The sequence below is a fragment of the Physeter macrocephalus genome, chromosome 18, assembly GCF_002837175.3.
Source record: "Physeter macrocephalus isolate SW-GA chromosome 18, ASM283717v5, whole genome shotgun sequence".
In the NCBI taxonomy this organism is placed as follows: domain Eukaryota; kingdom Metazoa; phylum Chordata; class Mammalia; order Artiodactyla; family Physeteridae; genus Physeter; species Physeter macrocephalus.
Genome location: NC_041231.1, coordinates 53,647,476 through 53,659,963, shown reverse-complemented (window position 1 = coordinate 53,659,963; position 12,488 = coordinate 53,647,476).

The following is a 12,488-nucleotide window of genomic DNA, read 5'->3' as shown; positions in this document are numbered from 1 at the left end:
AAAAAAAAAAAAAAAAAAAAAAAAAAAAAAAAAAATTAAAGATTTTAAAAAAGGCAGAGAGTAGAGAAACATTCCAATATTCATATATTTTTATTTTTTCATTAATGATTTCATTTATTTGATTTATGACTATATGACATGCAATACTGTATTAACTGTATGTGAGTGTGTCTTTGTGTGTGTGTGTAAGACTGTGTATATGCCATGCAAGTCTGCAGCTCTCACTCAAACTATTTCCCTCAAATTCAGAAATGGCTATAATATCTATGAGCTCAGTAATGCACACCATTTTATCCTTTGCACTTTCGACAGTGTTTGACAAATGGTAGATAATTAATAAATATTTGGGGGGATGAACGAATGAATCTATGAATGAAATAGAGTAGGCCTACTTGAGTTTCTCTACATTTGCTAAAAAGTGGCTCTTGAGAAAGAATACTCCAAGTGTTCCAGTTATCTGTTGCTGTCTAACAATCCTAAAACACAGTGACAAAAAAAAACATTTAAATTTTTATGCTTATGGATTCTGTAGGTCAGAAATTCACAAAGATACAGTAGTGAAGGTGGCTCTTTTCTTCCCCACAATGTCTGGAGCCTCAACTGGGATGACTCTGACAGCTGGGGATGACCCTGACGGTGGGGGATGACTATACAGCTGGACATGACCCTGACGGTGGGGGATGACTCTGACAGCTGGGGATGACCCTGACGGTGGGGGATGACTCTGACAGCTGGGGATGACCCTGACGGTGGGGGATGACTGTACAGCTGGGGATGACCCTGATGGTGGGGGATGACTGTACAGCTGGGGATGACCCTGACGGTGGGGGATGACACTGACAGCTGGGGATGACCCTGACGGTGGGGGATGACTCTTACAGCTGGGGATGACCCTGACGGTGGGGGATGACTCTGACAGCTGGGGATGACCCTGACGGTGGGGGATGACTCTACAGCTGGGGATGACCCTGACGGTGGGGGATGACTCTACAGCTGGGGATGACCCTGATGGTGGAGGATGACTCTACAGCTGGGGATGACCCTAACAGCTGGAGATGACTCTAAAGGCTAGGGGCTGAAAGATCTGGGACTGAGGGATCCACTTCCTAGATGGGTTCTTCACGGCTTGGCTTCCCTGAGACTCCTGGCCAGAGCTCCTCCATGGGGCTTGAGTTTCTCTCAGCATGGTGACTGGCTTTGGAGAGGGAAGATCTGGAGCTTCATCAAAACAGAAGCTTCTGGACTTCTTTTGACTTAGTCTTGGAAGAAACAGTGTCACTGCTGCCACATTTTATTGGTTGCGAGTCACTAAAACCAGCTCAGATTCAAGAGTAAGTGACAGTGCACCGTAGTGACCAGAGGTGGCAGAGAAAGTGGCAGAGTATGAAGGGCTCTGTTAAAAACTATGATGCCAGTCTCATTTTTGTTTCTTGGTACTTGGTCTCCATTCTCTCTGAAAGCTTTTAGAATATTCCTTGTGTCTTCTTTGTTCTGGGTTTCACTTCATTATGTGCATTTCTCCTTGTTAGTTCTGGTTAGCATTCCAGAGTCACTTCAATCTTAGTTTTTTTTAAAATCTTTCTTAAGTTATGGTAACTTTATTTTGATCAGATATTTCCTACCTTCCAGTTTTTGGGCTCCTGGAACATTATTTAGTTTTTAGCACTTCTACTTTGATTCTCCCTGGCTTTCCTTTTATCATGAACTGCTATCTTCTAAAAAAATTCTTTCATCTTGTCTTTCACCTTAATAACCCAAGTTTCATCTGTGTCCTTCTGGTATTTATACCATCTATTGACTATTCTATTTTATCTGCTGAGTATTTGATACCAAAATATTTCTACTTGTTTCTAATTTAAGACTTTTCTTCCCAACTTCATGTTGCCAATATTTTCCCCTGTGGGGGTATATTTATTGTACTTATTTTAAGTAGTCATCTATTTGATTTTCTTTTTTTGCACCGTGTCTGTAACTTTCAGGTGTCTAGTCATTTTGGCCTGGGATACCAGCTCCATGATAATGTATAATGTGATAGGTCTAAGTTCTGGCCTTGGTGTGCTTTCCAGCTGAGGACAAGGGTTGAACCTGAGACACAATGGAATGACTTGGATATTCCTCCATACTGTCAACACTCACAGGCAACTATGCCAGTCAGGAAATCACGTTGAAGTTTTTAGGGAAAAAATGTATTATGAAGAGAGATTTATCCACAGCTGTAATCCTTCAGCCATGGGAATTGGAGGGAAAGGGCTAAAGTAATGAATCCTCAAGAGTTGTTTCTATCAGCCCTCCACCCCAACAGTTATTTTGTGTTGCTTTCATACCAACCACTCAACACCAGCAGCCTGGCCAATGCAGTTTATGTGGGAAAAGGCCAGGAAATAACTCCTTAAATGCCTGGCTTCTCCACCATCTCAAGTCCACAGCCCACTCCACCACACACATGCGTGCATACACACACACGCGCACACACACACACACACACACACACACACACACACACACAGACCCCAGAGAATGAGGATGGCTCCACATTTCCCCCAAAGCCTCTCATCCTTTTATTTCCCTAATTTCTCTAGGGTTGATGTAAGGGGAGGAGGCCAGCAGCACATGTTAATTTTTCATCTCATCAAAACTGGAAAGCTCCTCCAGTATTTTTTCTTTTTTTTTTGCGGTACGCGGGCCTCTCACTGTTGTGGCCTCTCCCGTTGCGGAGCACAGGCTCCGGACACGCAGGCTCAGCGGCCATGGCTCACGGGGACCAGCCGCTCCGCGGCATGTGGGATCCTCCCGGACCGGGGCACGAACCTGTGTCCCCTGCATCGGCAGGTGGACTCTCAACCGCTGCGCCACCAGGGAAGCCCCAGTATTTTTTCTAATTAAATATATTTCTACAGAAGAAAGGGATAACTAAATATCATTTCTTCTAAATGCTCCAATCATGAGCATCTCTAATGATGGAAATTTCACTTCAGATACGATGATTATAATTATCATCATCCTCATCATTGTTTTTGTAATTATTATTATAAACATTCTAATTTATTCATTATTTCCTATGTCCCATATTCTGTAATAATTACTGTACATATATAATCATTTGAAATCTAGGACCTCTGGATAGTTTCTTCAATAAGATCATGTGCAAAACTTCAGAATTCAACAATCTAAAATAAAACAAAATGAAATGAGAAACCCAATTTTTCTTTTTTCTTTTTCTTTTTTTTTTTTTGGCCGCACCGCCTGGCATGCAGGATCTTAGTTCCCCAACCAGGGATTGAACCCATGCCCCCTGCAGTGGAAGCACAGAATCTTAACCATTGGACTTGCCAGGGAAGTCCCAGGACCCAATTCTTTATTCCATTCTCTGAAAGGGCACAAATGGAAACTTCTGGTACCTCCATTTCTCACTTCCTCAGCTCTTGACCTTCCCACATTCTCCAGACTCTCCTTCTACAATCCCTTTCCACCTCCACTTTTTTTTACTTATTGACTTAACTTCTTTGCTAAGTTCTTCCCATCTTACTCCTGAGTCTTAGGTCCAGTTCTTTTTGGCTTCTGCTGCATTGCAAAAGGTTTCTTTGACAGAGATGAACTCTGTAGAAGGGGTTCTAAAACCAGAAAGTTGGATTAGCAACTGAAACATTCTCTTTGGTAAATTTAAGGAGGGGAACATCTCTGAGTAATTTCTCATTAATATGTTTTCATCATATATGTGTGATCTCATTTAGCTCTCTCAACACTGTGGGTTTGATATCATAACTATATTTTTCATTTAAGAACAGCACATCTCGAAGAGGTCAAATTGCTTGCCCAAGTTTGTAGCAGACTGTCTTGGAAGTGAAGAAATGGGGATTTAGAGACACATTATCTGATGTCAATGCCTATGCTTTGACTACTCTACAGTATTGCTATACCTCCTTGCACGGTACATTCCCGAAAAGCACATCAAGGTCCAGACTCTCATATAAACTCTGCTCTTCATTTGAACACTTCTATCCAGGTAGATATTGTATTTAAAAGAACCTATCTCAGCACTGTGATTTTGCTTCTGCTTGCTCAAGTATATCTCCATTCCCAGAGAGCTGCTCACCTGAGGTCACCAAAGCAATTTCAGTCTACATAATTTAATAGACCTGTTACCAGTGTAACAGCTATTAACATCCCATTAGTAATTATTCGGGCAAGGCTAGACAATCTCTTGTACTAAGGCTTTTATCGTGGAATTTTAAGTTATTAGATTAATAAATAATAAACTACCTACCAGCAATATTCACTATAAAAGACTGCACTTCAAATGTGCTGGCATATGTTATTAAATATAATTAAGTTATCCAACTGAAGAACTGAAGTAGCATTTCTTGGAATCCTGCCATGCCCTTGAACTTAAAACAAGCTCAGGGAACACAGTGCTCTTCTTCTGACACCAGGATTCAATGTCCAGTTGCCATGAGGTCGAGAATGAAGTCTGTCTACTCATTCTAGAAATAGCCGTGCAGAATGTCAAGTCTCCCTACCTGTAGACATCTTATATTTGGTAAACTGAGGAACCAAAAGAAAAAAAATAGGGTTTCTAAGATAAGATGCTTTATTTGTACCTGTGAGTCAAATCTCTGATAGCAGAGGAGAAGCAAAAATTTGGACAATTATCTAAAGAATAATTTACCTGCCTTCCTAAGCAATTCCAGACTGTATACCAGAAATAAACCAGCCACATTTTCATTTCTGACATGAAGTACAAGAATTGAGAACACTCAGCTCAAGTGTTCAAAATCTGCAAATCTATGAAAACTTGAAGTCCAAAGGGCAGGCTCTTTTTATTGCTCTCTGCAATATTCCAGATCAAAATAGTTGACTTCCTGGTGCCCAATAAATAGGTAATGAATGAATTAAAGACTAAATGAACTTTATATTTTGGTAGTGTTTTTGTAGTTAAAGTAAATGTAGTTCACTTACATTATGCCCTAATAAAAGTGGCAGGAATTAGTGCTATTATCGCCTTACAAATAACCAGGGCACACACAAAGTAGCGTGGAGGAAATAACGGGTTTTGGAGCAAAGCAGATCTGTCGTAAATTTTACCTTTATCCCTATATTAGCTTTTAGTTTGGACTTTACTCTCCAAGCTCAGTTCCCCCAGCAATCAAATAGTAATAAAATATCAAATTAAAGAATCAAAAAACAATAACAGGTATCCAATAAATCTTTCTTCCTCTCTGCCCCAAACCCTCTCTTTGCTTATATAAATCTTTCATCTTGATCTTGCTTTAAGACAATTAGAAAGATGTTCAGTTACTATTTTTACTGTTAGATACAGATTAATAAGTTTTGCTAATCTTGAGAAATATAAGATAGTCTGATGGAAATTGTCCGTTAATTTTCCTTGCTGACCTAATCTTTCCCTATCACTCACATATTCCTGCTCACATATTAGAGTCCAAGGCAAAAGGAAAATTCAGTAATGCTGATCTTGTCTTAAAATTTTGATAATTGGTTCATCGTAAATTTTTTACATGAATTGTTATTTTAAAAAATATTACATTAAAATTATTGATTTTGATTATTATTTTTGATACACTCTTAAATTTTACACCCAGGTGACTGCCTCACTTGCCTCACCCAGTCCAGGCCCTGCCATCCCACCTTCTCCTGTTATATGTCCAGTCTCACTTTTCATCTAGTATAAGGCCAGTCTAAATCTGGCTTAAGCTAGCAGATACCAGAATTATTCAAAGAATAGGCAAGTCCTCTCCTATTGGCTCTTAACAAGCTGGGTAGTAAAAGAACCTCCTACTTTTCTATGACATTGAAAATCTCAAGGCAGCACACAAGGGCTGCTAAGCCCAGAGTCTAAATTGGGAAGCTTTTTTTGGTTTGATTGCTCGCAGGGTTTTTGGGGGTTTTTTTTTTTTTTGGTGGGGTGGGGGCTGTTTGTTTGCTTTTTGTTTTTATTTATTTTTGCAACAAGTTCTGAGTGATCTCAATTAGCGGTTGAGGATTCCATTCCCTCAAAGCTGACATATATTGTTGTGCCAATCACTTCCCCAAAGATGGAGCTTATAAGACAACAGACCCAACAAGCCCCATCTCTCCTTATCCTTTATCTCAGGGCAGCAAGGTTTGAGCTTCTCAGGGTTGTCCAGAGCCCTAGACATCCCCTCCTTCATTTTCCCAAGAGTATCAACTCAAAATGCAAGCGAAGTAGAGAGGAACCCAGGTGACACTGCCTGAGCTGAGCTCTTGTGCTTCTTGCCCAGTAACATCCCAGCTGGAGTCAGAGCATGATACATTTGTAGCTAGGTTCACAGAGGGTCACTACATTGGCTACCTTGCTGACAAAAAAAATATAAATGCTGGGCTTAATACTGATAATAGACCTCATTTTGGTAGAAGCTTGAAAATGAGAAACCAAAATTGACTCAGCACAGGAGAAAAACTGAACAGTGTGACCAGTAAGAATAATTTGGTGTAACATTTCCTAAAATATAGTCTACCCAGGAAATTAATGATAATTAACATTTGTTACCTACTAGTGAGGAGCCTGGCATTGCTCTTAGTTCTTTTGTTATATTTAACTCTTGCAATAAACTTAGAAGATAGTCACTATTTTTAGATTTGCTGAAGTTCACTCTGTTATAAGGTCATAAGCTTTGGTAGACTCCAGAATCTGCGCTCTAGTCACTACAATATATACTCCTCAAGATATTAAGGAAAATGTGCTTTTGGAAAATTCCAACAAGTATCGTTAACACAGAATCTTGGTTAATGGGTGCTGTTATGGGCTGAATGTTTGTGTCCCCCCACACAACTCATATGTTGCAGCCCTTAACGCCAGTGTGGTGGTTTTGGAGGTGGGGACTTTGGGAAGAAATTAAGTTTAGATAAGGTCATGGAGGTGGGACCCCTACGATGGGATTAGTGCCCTTATAAGAAGAGGCACTCGAGTCACTTTCTCTCCACCATATGAGGACACACCTAGAAGGCAGTTCTCTGCAAGCCAGGAAGAGGACCCTCCCCAGGAACTGAATCTGCCACCACCTTGACCCTGAATTTCCCAGCCTCTAGAACTATGAGAAATCAGTATCTGTTGTTCAAGCCCCCTAGTCTGTGATATTTCCTTATAGCAGCCTGAGCTGACCAAGACAGGTACTATGTGTGGGATGTGTGTTTCAGTATGTGTTTGGGGAGCTGTCCGAGTACAGTGGAGAGTTCCAAGGTCAGAGATATTGGAGGACAATATCAAGCAAGGTTAAACAGATTTTTTAATTGCAAACCTTATCAGAGCCTTTAATAGGCTTAGGTGAACCATTATTCTCTAACAGAGGAATTTTGAGTGCAGGGTTTTCCAAAGGTATTTGACTTGCAATATCCTTCTGTGACGGAACACGCCTTCTAGGTTGCATTTCATTTTGCTCTGCCATCTTAGGTTTAACTGTCACTGACTGGATGGCAGCCAGAAGTTCACTGCCAACGACAGTGGTGAACAAGTGCCATGTAGAATTCAGCCTGATCCCAAGCTGTCACACCAGAGTCGGTTTGAGTGAGGGATGTTTGACCAAGTGCGGCACACATACCAGCCTCAGCCCTGAGAGAGAGGCACAAGGCCGATCTGGCGAGGCGGCCAGCTGAAGGAGCAAGTGATGGCTCAGAGAAGCTCACAGACTCACTGGGGTTTCTTAATGGGCACTTACTTCCCCCAGGAAAGGAAAAGGAGAGATTTAACAGAGCTCGCTGTGTCGGTGGCTGTGTTAAGTCCCATGTCCGGCAAAGTAACTGGCACGGTAATATCATATGTCAGGGTTGCAAACATTTGGCAGAGGTGGTATCGTTGTATTTACCAGCATACAGACTCTGAGTGAAAATCCACATGTGTGAGTGTGGGAGTGTGTGTGCAGATCGCTACGGATGCATGCATATGCTGTTTTTTAGATCCACTTCCCACAAAGCAGGAGCAGAGCTTAAAAGGTAAGATTTGACATGATATTCGGTGCACACTGATATAGATTAATTTTTACAGCCACACTTGTTAAGCGAAGTCCCCGCCACATACACACTCTCTCACGCATATGTGGAAGAAATCAAACTGCCCGTGGCACCCATGGGAAAGCAGTGCTATAACTCTGCTTCCAAAGCAATTGTCACATCTCTGGTAATATCTCAAACCAGAGCCTTGCCTTTTATGTGACAAGGACTCTTAAAAGCCTGATAGCTTGTTCTAGGGGAAAAAAAAGTAGAAAATGGGAAGATGGAGTTTATTTGAAGTTAAAGTTGAGAGAAAAGGAAAGGTAGAAGATTCATATGAATATATGACATTTTATCCTTATGCATTTTTATCTTCCATTTGTGAGGCAGAATGGTGCCCTGAGTAGGGCTGGTCTCAAAGCCGGGGCTCAGAGTACTTGAATTGTGTTGAATTAAATTGAGTTGAATCTAATGTAATCAAATAGAATCAAACAGATTCTGAGTGTTCATCTTTGTCCAAGGAAAGTTTATTTAGAATTGATCTTGGGTATAAAAGGGATGCACCCAAAGCAAGGGGGAAATGAGATTTATGTCCCAGGCAAGAGTTACTAACAAGCAAGAGAAAGGGTTAGATCAGAAGCAAAGTTTCACATAGGACACAGATCTGAATGAGAAAATAACTTGGAATTTTGAGTGTGGAGAAAATAACTTGGAATTTTGAGTGTGGAGAAAATTCTAGAATCCCTGAGCTCAGGGCAAATCTTGTTGGTGATGGGGGTGGGTTATTAGAGTAGAATATTTATAATAGTCTAGTCACTTGGTTAGGAATGCTAACCAGGGCCCCTGATATTCAGAGTACACAGCACTAGTTGTAGCCCATCGTAGTGACCAATATTTTCCAAACTTGAGTGGAGAAAGCCAAGAGAACTATTTTGCAGATGAAATCAGAACAAGGGGTGGTTTGAGGGCTCTCAGAAATCCTCACCTCTTTCACTGTACATAAGCCAGAACATTTTTAAATGATTAGCTCGCTTCCTTCATGTGCATATATGAGGCTGAAGCACATGAGCCAAAAAAAAAAAAAAACAAACGCATCTATTCATGTTAACTCAGTTGATTTTCACAAAAATAATTGCTACATTATTTTTGCTACTTAGTTGCACATTCAGAAGGGGGAATTCATTTGAATGTCAAAAATGGGGCAGCCCTGCACTCTTGCACTAAGTCAATCACAGAACCCCAAATCTGGCATGCTCTTAAAAAGGTAGTGAATCCATCCTCCCACCTCAAGGCTGTATTCCATGGGCCCCAGAACAATTATAAATGTGTTAGAGTCATTTAAAAATCTCCAGCATTGCAAGACCCTAGGTTAACTACTACTTAACCTTTAGACCTTCCATTTTCTCACTTGTAAAATTTTGTCGAGAGTAATTGCTGGCACTTACCTGATGGTCACTCTGTGACAAGTACTGTTCTAGGTACTTTGTATGAATTCACCCACTTTAATCCCCACAATCACCCAGTAACTCAGACTACAACTATCTCCATTTTAAGGATGGGAAATGGAAATGTGGAAAGCTAAAGAAATTATCCCATCTGGGTCACATTGCAACTAAGGGAGGACGCCAGCATTTGAACCCAGGCCATCTGGTTTCTATTTATTTACCCAGCAAATTATGCTTCCTCCCAGGTAAAATAACTCTTATGTGATATGAACATAATAAAGGTGAAATGCAGAATAAGCATGCAGTAAGACCCAGTAAGTGTTGTTTTCCCCTTGTCTTTTCCAGGACTTACCTCCCAACTTCAGGCCAGATTATGGGCAGGGAAAGGAAAACTACAGATCTTTGTGCATTTTAACTCCCCAGATGATTCTGTCAGAACTCCAAAATTAAGAACCTTTTTGTTCTGTGAACCCATTTCACAGTTTTAGAACACTCATTCTCAGGAGGTGCCTTCCTGACTTCTGCCTTCATTCAAACATGAGAGACTACAAGGTGTTTTGCTCTTGTTCTATTAAGAATGCTGTTTGGGCTTCCCTGGTGGGGCAGTGGTTGAGAGTCCGCCTGCCGATGCAGGGGACACGGCTTCGTGCCCCAGTCTGCGAAGATCCCACATGCCGCAGAGCGGCTGGGCCCGTGAGCCATGGCCGCTGTGCCTGCGCGTCCGGAGCCTGTGTTCTGCAATGGGAGAGGCCACAGCAGTGAGAGGCCCGCGGACCACAAAAAAAACAAAACAAAACAACAACAACAAAAAGAATGCTGTTTATAGGGCTTCCCTGGTGGCGCAGTGATTGAGAGTCCGCCTGCCGATGCAGGGGACACGGGTTCGCGCCCCGGTCTGGGAGGATCCCACATGCCGCGGAGCGGCTGGGCCCGTGAGCCATGGCCGCTGAGCCTGCGCGTCCGGAGCCTGTGCTCCGCAGTGGGAGAGGCCACAACGGTGAGAGGCCTGTGTACCGCAAAAAAAAAGAATGCTGTTTATAACACTCCTAGGAGTTTATGATTATGTCAAACATATCAAGTTTGGTTGAAAATTGTTTGGATCTCGGAAGGCTCTATTTTCTTCCAATGTTTACTTGTGCAACCATTGCATGGCTAGATCAGCAGATGATATCTCCTGACAGCAAGTACATTCTTCTGTTTCTTGAGTTGACAACCACTATTTCCAAAAAATTAGGTCTGAGTGTGATGAGCTGCTGCATTCTGATCCATTACCTGCTAGACTCATACACTCGATCTCTGTGTTTTCCTCCTTCTTACCAACCTGGGCTTCTTTGTAGAAATCTTAGGCATTAATTGCAACCCTAGCAGATACCCTAAGAAAATGAAAAATGTCAGATCAATCTAGAACCATTCAATGTCCCCACAGATTATTGTGGGTTTGGAGGGTTGGATGGCTTTCCTTTCATCATCAAAGTTGAGAAATATACTTAGAAGTGCCATCATTTTTTTTTATAGCTATGTGAATCTAACCTCTGTGAATGCTTATGAACCATTTCAAAGCAATTTAATGCAGTGAAAAGTGAGAGAAATAAGTTAGAATGATATATCTATGAGGAACTTAAAGATTTATGTTTTATTTGAATAAAATTGGAAAGTAGACATTCTGTAGCATTTTTAAAGCATGAAGAAAATGCTAATCCCCTATCCCCATGGATTATGACATTTTCAGCTGGACTTTGGAAAATTCTGTTAGCCCCTGAATTGATATTCAAAATGTTATAGTTGCATTTTGTGGGGAGGGGATTCATACCTTTTTTCCCCCAGATTCATCAAATGGCTTGTGACACAGTGAATTAAAGATACAGAGCTAGAAAAAAATAGCTGTGAGGTCAATGTCTGTATTTATACTGAATGGAAATTTGGCCTACATGTATCTTGTTATTTTTTAAAAATAGTACTTTCAAAGCCCTTTACTGAGTGTCTAAAATGTGCCAAGCATAGTGCCTGGTGCTAAGAATGGTATGAAAGTTCATATCCTTTTCCTTAGGACCTAAATCCTAACAGGGAGCCCTTTGCTGGCTCTGCATTGATTCCTCCACTTTCTTGCCTCCCAGCCTGGCCGTCTACTCCAGTCTCCCTATTTTCTTGTCACTCAAAGTGGCTTCTCCAACTTTCACCTGCCCCTCACTTTTCCTGGACCTCTCTGAGGCTAAAGAAATGATGGGGTAGCTTTTGATACATTTTTCTAGTCTGGGAAGAATCTAGGCTCTCTTCTAGTTTCGTAAGATTCAAGAGTGACAGGTAGAGAAAATTAATCTTCACAGTGCAATATATCTGATCGTATGTTTGATGCTCCTGTATGATTTCACCCCTCCATGAAGGCCTCAGTCCTTACATTCCTCCAATCTCAAATTTAAACCCCCTGCCTCCATCCAGGTTTAAAAATACATATGGCAAATATGATCCCTATCTTATCTTGAAGACCTTGGGCCAAAAGAGTTGGACTTTGGAGTTGTAAAGGAAGGAGGATTATGCAGAGGGTCCTGAGAAGAAGTGTGGAGCCGCTTGCTGGCTTGCAGCCATGGAATGTACCTTATTAATCTAGAATAAAGGTCCTATGCTATGGAGAGAGAAAAGGCACTTCTATGTTGAGTAGGCAGAAGCCATTTCAAAATTTCCACCATCCATTGGACCATGTGTAGCTTATAACTTAACATTTGAATGTTAGATAAAGAACAGGTTAAACATTCTCTAGGAATCTGTGTGTGCCCCACCACCTAACAGGAAAGTTTTATTTTTAAAAATATTTATTATTTTTGGCTGTGTCGGGTCTTAGTTGTGGCACGAAGGATCTTTCATTGCAGCGCGCAGGCTCTGTAGTTGTGGCACATGGACTCCAGAGCACATGGGCTCTATAGTTGCGGCACGCGGACTCTCTAGTTGTGGTGCATGGGCTCAGTAGTTGCGGTGCATGGGCTTAGTTACCCAAGGAATGTGGGATCTTAGTTCTCCAACCAGGATCAAACCTGCGTCCCCTGCATTGGAAGGTGGGTTCTTAGCCACTGGACCACCAGGGAAGTC